Source organism: Gobius niger (genome assembly GCF_951799975.1).
Source record: "Gobius niger genome assembly, chromosome: 11".
Classification (NCBI taxonomy): domain Eukaryota; kingdom Metazoa; phylum Chordata; class Actinopteri; order Gobiiformes; family Gobiidae; genus Gobius; species Gobius niger.
In genome coordinates, this window is record NC_136862.1 from 28,080,632 (window position 1) to 28,090,030 (window position 9,399).

A 9,399-nucleotide genomic window follows, 5' to 3' on the forward strand; every position below is an offset into this window, starting at 1 on the left:
GAGCTGTGTTGTGATTGGTCCACACACACATACCCTTGTCCTACTGTAGCCTATGTTCATCCATCCATCCATTTTCTTCCACTTGTCCGTTGCCGGGTCATGGGGGCAACCGATCGAGTTGCCCAAATCACATTGCACCAGCCCCTTATGGCTCCTCCTGCAGGTGGTGGGTCCACAGAAGGACGGCCTCATGGCTCTGACCAGGTTGGTCTCTCATAGGGGGCCTATGAACCGCTCTTTGTCTGACCCGTCACCGAGGACCTGTTTGCCATGGGAGACCCTACCAGGGGCACAAAGCCCCCGACAACAGAGCTCCAGGATCATTCGGGTGCTCAAACCCCTCCACCACGTTAAGGGGGCGGTTCCAGGAGTGGAGCCTATGTTCAATAAATGTTATATCCCGGGCTGTAGCATAAACGGACTCAGACTGAGCCGCGGTCCTCACAGCTTGACTTATGTCAGCGGGGAGTTGATTTGAAGCCACTCTCAGAAACGACACTTGAAGGGGTCGCGTTTCAACCAATACATTCATCAATTGAAATTGTGACATCGTTTGTTGCCCCTTCGTTACTTGTGGCTGATGTTTGTGTCAGTTCTCCGATGATTGGGTTAGTCAGTGTTTGACATCACACGCGATAGCTGAGCTACTTCCAGCTCCAAACTGCACAAAGTGCAGTAGACAAACACTGCAACAATCCCGTTATAGTGAATAGGGCTTAAGTTCCACTGGACCGAAAGTAGAGTGGTGACATCATCACTTTACAGGACAAGAGCAATCCCTCAGCAACACTCTAATCAACCAACGCCTCAGTTAAATATTTATTTCTTTTTGCAAACAGTAGCCAGTTTGTCTGTTACCTAACATTGTAAGCAAAGTAGAGCCTAGAATTACCAAACATTGTAGGCCTAAGCAAAGTGGGCATAATCTAGAACTATTTTTTGCCCACCACTAAAACTAATAAGATAACTTATCAAAAAAAGCAACACAACTGAATCTGAAAAATGCCAAAATGCATCAAATCTCCCACAAAATTAAGTAACCCGTGATTTTCATCACACGTAATATGAATGATCACCTTAGCATTAGCACAGTGGTTCCCAAAGTGGGGTACGGGACCCTCTGGGGTAATTCAATTCAATTCAATTCAATTCAATTCAATTCAATTCATTCTGGACGTGTAGTCCAAGATAAAAGGACCAGACAAAAACAATCAAAATAGTATTTTTAAAAGACGATGATGCCAATGTCTCCTCAAGTCAGACTGAGAACGTGTCACTCTACATTTTATATTTGTGAGGGACAATATTATTTCATTTTCAGACATGTTCAGTCGACACTTAAAGTCCGTAGCCAAAACGCCAAAGAATCATTATAGGCATCATTATATATTATAAGTATCAGTATAGGCACCTGCAGCCTGCGTCTGCGCATATCACTGCTGCATGATCCAACAACATCTTATTTGTCTAACATTTTGGCTATTGAAGCGTACAGGGATAGATTAGATTCATTTACATAAATATGAAATTTTAAATTAAATTGGTCAAGCAACCAATTATTTTACCTTTAACAACCAAATGCATAAAATAGACTCAGTGAAGTGATCTGACATGTTCAAAGTTCTCTGACCCCTGGTCACTGGACGAACTATTACAGTCAAACAAAGAGACCACGAACGTTAGCTCTGTCCTGTAGCGCCCTCTTGTGGTAAATACTGTATAGCCTGGTTCACTGATCCGTTAACCCTTTTTTGATATTTTCAAATTCTATTGTGATTGCAGCTTATATGTACAATCACAATTTTTAATCACAGTTTTTAAAATCGTATCTGATCTCACCGCAACACTCTGAAAAAATATTTAAAAAAATTAAATTTTGGATCTCAGCATGCATACAGGGAAAATCACTAAACATGTACAGCACTTACAGAAATGACAGATAATTGGTTATCTCATATTGATAAGAAGTTGATGGTGGGGGCAGTATTCATAGATTTCAGCGCAGCTTTTGATTTGAACTGATCATAAACAGCTACTTGAAAATTATCTGCATATAGATTTGATGCTGCACCACTGAAATGGATGAATAGTTACTTAACTTGTAGATCACAATCAGTATTTTTTAATGAAAGCTTTTCTGTGCCTAAACATCTGCAGTGTGGTGTACCTCAAGGCAGTTGTTTGGGACCGCTGCTGTTTTCAATTTTCATTAATGATGTGCTGCATACCCTTAAAAGGTGCAGCATCAATCGTGTACTTTATTTACATTAAACACGTTTGGCTTGACAATTATCTCATTTTCGTTTTTTAAATCTAAATGAATGTTAGTGTTCGAATAAAGATCGGCAGATAAAGGACCAGTACAGACAAGTATTTGAGAGTATTTTATTATAAATATACAGTGTGGAGATGGAATGGTACCTGACATGAGCTTTTACAGAGAAAAGAACGGGTTAGACCTCCCTTCACCAAAAACAACTCCTAAAAAAAAAACAAAAAAAGTGAAGTGAAAAGAATGGATTCTGTTCAAAGTCTGGTGTGGCTGTATCAGTCCACAGTCAGAGGGGGGCGCTGTGGAAAAGCTCAGGCGGCTTACACACCAAGTGGGATTTTCTCAGGAGGAGCCACAAAGATTGAAGATTTCCACCCATTTTGATTTTCAAACTGGGTATAAAGCGTCGGCATTCAACGTGACGAGACGTTTGATTGCACTTTACGTCCAATTCTGAGCACTTTTGAGGACTTTTGTACGATACCATGCTCCTTCACTGTTCAAATCCCAGTGTGACATTTTGTAATGCTGCCCAAAACTGCGCCCACTGTTAGGTATAATAGGTCCAGTTTATTACGTTATTTTATACACATTTCTAAAAAGAAAGAAAAAATAAATCAGAAAATCAAAAAAAGTTGATTTTTAGCTTTAGCATTATTTCTGATTAACCATCGTTTACATTTTAGGCACTTTTTAGAAATACTTTACAAGACGTGCCGTGTGCAAAAAACACTGGGTGGGACATGCAAAAGCCTCGGAAACTATGTAAGACTAAGAGAAACTAAAGCTTAAAAAAAACTAAAATAGTAAAAAAAAAAAAAAAAAGGAAAGAAAAAAAAAAGTGAATATTTCTCTAAACTAAAGAGCCTCAGCCTTCGTCCGCGGCACGTCGTCAAAAACCATGCAACTAAATTTTAAAAGACTAAAGAACAAAAAAGAAAAGAAATAGAGCTTTGAGTCCCGGTTTGTTCTGAGGGTTAGGTCAGATTGGAATATAATGGTTAGTAAACTCTAAGCAATTATGTCCTCGGGAAACTTCAAAAGCTTACGCTACGTTCAGACTGCAGTGCTTGATGCAAATTCTGAATTTTTTTTGGGGGAATAAGGCATTTTATGGTTATGAATGACAACAACAACAACAACAACAAAAAAGGCTATACTTGTGGCGATACAATCATACAATCAAGAGTGGATTTTGAAGTTGGAGAAACTTTGGATCAGTGCAATGTTTAAACAGCTCAGTATTGCGAATGTTCAGCAATGCATTTGTTTCCAGGTGAAAAAAAAAGCAATCTGGGAACTGGGAAGAGGGCCAGGTTCTTTGGGCTCTGGCCTTTTGTGAGGGACGGACAGAGAAATGTGCAGCAGTGGCTCATTTCGTAACGAGGAGAAGTCGTCGTTTCCTTCCTATTCCCGTTTAAAGTGGACATGTGCAAATTCCACTTTTTTGAGCTTTAAAGTGCATATGACACATTAGACTCATTTTTTGCTAAAACACGATTATATTTAAGATTTTGCTAAAGATTGCACCCAGCTTTCTTTAGTTTGACCATTTTTGCGATGTTTATAATTTCACTTCCTTATTGGACATCGACAGGAAGTGACATAGCAGAAGGTAAACTATTTTAAATGTTAAGTCAATGGGTACTGGGTGAGTCAAACTGCTCTGGAATGTAACTTTCTTCTATAGATACAGATGGCATCAGGAATTGCCCACATATGGTCATGTTTGAAAACAGTTAAGGGGGAAAACAATTGAGAAAAATCTGAACTTTCTCTAATTATTCAAAAACTACTTCAACAAACGCTGAATTATGAATATATTGTTCTACTAAATAAAGATACAAAGACATGGGGGAGCAAAGTGGTTCAACAGCCCATAATTACAGAAATAACGGCAAATGCTAACAGGATGCTTCCTGTTAGCATAGTGCTAATGCGGACGGCTAGCTAGCGCTAGCTAAAACTGCCGTTTTTTCACTTCTACGGAACAATCTGCTGTGAGGAAATATCCATATGGGCCCGATTTACACTTGACTTTATTTATGTGATGAATAAGTTGATATTCCATCAGAAAATGGCTAAAAAGAGGGAAAATTGTGTTTCTCTAAATATTCCACTTCCCCACTTGACAAAGCCGCGCCCCCTTCTATGACGCGATGCCGTCTGTATCTTTGTCACTTCCGGTCAATGGCTTAAAAATTCAAATAAAAATGACTTTTCTGCCCAACATTTCTTCATTAGAATAGCTGCTTCACTGAAAAAAAAAAAGATAATTATGCAATTGATGAACTTCCAACTGATGTTTTCCATCTAAATGCGTCATATTTTCAAAAAGGATTAAAACCTGTCATATGCACTTTAAACCGTGTTATAATGTTGCTCCCTCAGAGACAGTTTTAATTCACCACATTCACGCCGTTTTGAGCACTTCATTCTGTACTTCCTGGATACACTTGCGTCTTAGTAAAAAAAAAAAACTGCCCATAATCCAATAATAGATTGGTCCTGAGCTGTTCTGCGATGAAAGTGTGCTTATCAGGCCGTGCTGAAGCTGTAAACCACACTGTAAATCGAAACTGAAAGATCATCAATGCTGGAGCGCCATAATCATGTTTTAAATCCTATTTTTAAGCTCCATGTGCATGATATGGGCTTCTCTGCGCAGACGTCACACAAAGACACAGCCCAAAAAGCTGTCTCTTCTTTGAACGTGTTCGATCTGTCGGCTCAACGACTTTAACGATGCCAGGTTCGCCGCAGTGTGTTGCAAGCCATGTTAACTTCCTCAAACACAGCACGCTTTGACGCCGTGTCCCTATAAAAAAGGAAATCAGGACAGAGCATCAAAACCTGCAGTCTGAACGTAAAAAAAAACAACAGAAAACCGCATTAAGACGCTTTCATTCAGCCCCGACTCAAAGCACATGCGTCGTTTCCAATCTGACCAAACCCTTTCAAAAATGGTGAATAAATAAAACAAAGTCAAACGTTCATAACTGTTGAAGTTTTTTTCTGCAATTATGTAATATGTGAGAAATACAAAGATCCCGACGTTTGAAAATACCCCACCAACTTCTTCAGAGCCCTCAATGTCAGAACACTTAGCTTTGGTGCTTTTTGGCCTAAACAGCTACAATCTTCCAGCAAACCCCTCTCAACACCCTCCCCCCCCCCCCTAGAAAAAAGAAAAGAAAAATAAAGTCAACACATCGACAACTCATCACAAGAATCGCTCAAAAAAAAAAAGAGAACTCCCAAGCCACCGCGCACAGAGACGGAAGTATTTGCATTGCGATATACAGAAAAACAAACAAAAATACTAAATGAAACAGCACCACTTAGTCTCGGTGTTGTGGTCTTTTTAGGACCACGTTTAAATACACTTTAAGCCTACGACAGTGTGCAAAATGGAGAGGTGGAGACAGAGGCAGGTGGAGGAGAGAGGCCTTAGGGTTTTGGAGCCGCTGTTTGGACAATGGCACTTTGAACAGGGCGAAAGGGAGTTTATACGGGGTCTGTACCAGAGTTGAGGGGGGTAAGTAAGTAAAAGTGCAAGTTCGACCTGGTTTGGAATTAATTTGGACCCGATTTGAACCGGTTAGATCTAGTTAGGACATGATATAGACATCATTAAAAAATACAGACTGTATTTCAATGGACTGAGGGGGTGTGGCTAGCTGAAGCTCGTTTATGCTAGCTTTTTGGAGCCAGCTTCATTTTATAGAATATAGCAAAAATTAAAATAGCAAAAGGAAAAAAGATAGGACATTGTTCAATAACAGCAGTTAATTACAGAAAGAAACTTCCGGAGCCAGCCCTCACTTCCTTTGGGCTTCAGGAAGGAGGAGGCTAAAATGAGTCCACTGATATACAGTCTATGGTTTAGACTTGGTTCACTGTGAACCACCTGGTTTAGGCCTGATTCGATGGCAATTATCCGTGTCAAATATTTGCGGAATGACGGCAAACTACTGACAAACACAGAAAGAGGACATCAGTAATGTGTACATTTCTACATCTATGCCAAGACTTCCAGATGTAAAACATACTTTGAAATACAACATGATTATTATCTTGAGCATTGATGCATATTTTTATGTAATCTTAAAAGACTGGTTTTATGGCAACATTACCACTGTAGAATTTAATTTCAGAAACTATGAGGCACTTATTTTGAAAACTACCTCCACGCTGAAAATTCCCAATCGCGCTCCACACAAAAAGTAAAATTTAAATGCATTTTTCCCCATAGACTTTTTGAACAGAACTGTTTAAATTTATCTGAACTGATTAGTCGTCACATTTCCTGGTTTGTCATCGCCGTTTATTTTGAACCCCTCAATAGGTCTTTTGGTAAAATGTATGGAAATTTGACTTCTGGGTTTGGAGTTGAAATCCAGACTTCCACGTTTCCAAAGAGACACCCTCACATGGATGTCCAACTTTACATGCCCTCTTTGAAATCCTTTTAAGCAGCGTTGGAAATGAACAGAACCTGAGATAGTGTTGAGTGAAGTGCTGCCACCTGGTGGAGGCAATGCAGAATGGACACAGGAAACCAGGGCTGGGCATGCTCTGACCAATAGTTTTTCCTTTTCAATTATTCTGCTTCTTTGATGTCAAAACCTCAGAAGGGCGGTGGCCACAGTAACAATGAAAAGCCTTATCTCCCCTTTTTTTTTTAAAGACAATTCAGAACAGAAAAACTATTTAGGGATTGGTAACTAAGCAACATACAACCTTTAAGTGTCAAAATGCTGATGTTTTGAGCAGGGTTAGGGCAGATATTTGTAATTACTGAGCATCTCCTGTTAGCACAAAGGTTTATTCCTCTTCACTGAAGGAATTGTCGTCCTTTGAAAGGACTTTAAGATTAAAGATTAAAGGCACACCGCATAGAATTTTACTTATATATTTTATGATAGATCATTTCCTCATTGGAAAGACCTCATAAATGTACAAACAAACATGTGCCTTTGCTGTGAGCGGCTCAGCTCTCCTCAGACATGACGGGAGTGGGTACGTCTCCAACTCGTCTCCATGGAGATGTGACTAAAGTCAGTAGAATTTGAGATTAAAATACTTCAGGTCCTCATCCAAATCCATTCTTTGATTATTCCCTGCAGTAATAGTATTTTTCTGTGTCGAGCTGGTCAATAGAAGCATGTTTTGCACTAATGGCAACAGTACAGTCCAAAATGTTACGCAGTGTCCCTTTAAAAGACGGTTTTGCAAACATTTCATAAGCATCGACTGTGTCCCTAGATTTGAGGTAAATGTGTTCATATCAACTGTTTCACATGTAAAAGATGTTTATGTTATGTTTATTTCGCTCGTCCCAATCAAAAAGAGCCCCACACATCGGGTTGCCAGATTCTTGGTGCTGAAACCAGTTTGGAAAAGAACATGAAGGACTACTCTCCCCAACTTCCATAAAAGGCACCTGCCTCCAAACAAGGCCTAACCGGTAAGATTAATTTGGACCCAATCACAGACGATAAAATGGCAAGCTTTCAACATATGTCCATTTTCAGTTTGGAGATTTCCCAGTAAAAATGGTTTAATCACATCGGCCCCAGCCCTCTGTATGAAATGATGACAGTTAAATGAAGCAACAAACTGCAACCAGTTCTGATATTTGTTCATTTAGGCTGCATTTATGTGCATCACTTGATTTTTATCTAGAAAAAAAAATACAATTGAAAAAAAAAAGAAAAAGAAAAATGTATATATATTTGACATTTGTATAGGCAAAGCTATACATTCATTTTCAGGCCCCAGTCGCTTACTCCACCCGCAGTATATTTTTTGGCACAAATTATCATTTAGACCCAGTTTACCTTTGTCATTCTTTTTTTTCAAGATAAACTCTCAAGTGTTAAAATCAAATGCAATACCCAGCCCTGGAGGAAGGGGGCAGCAGAACAGCAGCGGCAAAGGAAACACTAAAGTCTCTCTCCCTTTTCAATGAATTTAAGGCACATGTGTGTAAGAAATAAACAGTTATATATTTTTCATAATTCGACGAGCAGAGTAGTATAGGCTTCACACAACAAGCTATAAGTGAAGCCGCCCCATAACACCTAACACTTTTCCAAAAAAATAACTAGAGGTTTTATATTGACACTAAGGACTAACAGTACAAGGAAGATGCCTATTCATAGTTTTCGGCGACATCATTTACGAGGTAGGCGACCATGGCGACGCACTGTTTGCATAGCCGCGTTTTCGCCTGACAAATGCACTTCGAGTCCTCCGTGTGAAGCAACGGACATTTGTGAGACGTTCTTGGAGGTCAAAATACTTGCAAGCGCCATGGTTCAACGCTTGCTTGGAAGGCTAGCCTAGCAGGGGAATGTTCCTGCACTGTCTGAAGCACTTTTTTACTCAAGTTAAACAAATGTCTGAGCTTTGTCGATACATACTCTCATCAGAAAGAACGGGTGTGAGCTAACGCGTCTCTAACGTGTCGAGCTAGTCCCTGTGAAATAACGTTAGCTTTCAGTAGAGTTAGCTAAGTGTTAGCTGTAGCTAGCGTAGAAATTAAAAGGCGAAATGGCGTGCGGTATCATCCGACATGCGCGTACAGCTAGCAAGGCGGCTACTTCAGGATGCTTTTCAGAACTCTACAGCCGTTTTAATGTATTTCTTTCCTCGAGCCATTAGGATTAGCATTCAAACACTGCATATTATGAACGAGCCAGAACTTCTCAGCTGTTGTAAATACACCACATTAGCATGATGTCAAAAACTGCTCAGAAATCAACAAGGCACGTACACATACACGTACAGATTTTACTTTAGATAACAATTAGAGCTTAAAAGTGGCCTATGAGCTAAATGCTATACCCCATTAGCTTTTTGTTGTTGTTGAAACCTCCACTTTTAATGTATTAATAACGGAGAAACCACATAAATTACACAAATGTCATGACATGCCTCGGCACAGGGACTGGCTTCACCATAACGGACACTGTTTTAGCAAGTCGGTGTACGCATTCGTAGGAAAAGCCTAAAAACAGGCTACAACCATTCATGTCTGCTTCGTTTCCTTTATTGCATATAAAGCTCGGGATTGTGTGTGAAAACAGCTTCGATCAAACTATTTTATGATATACTCGAGT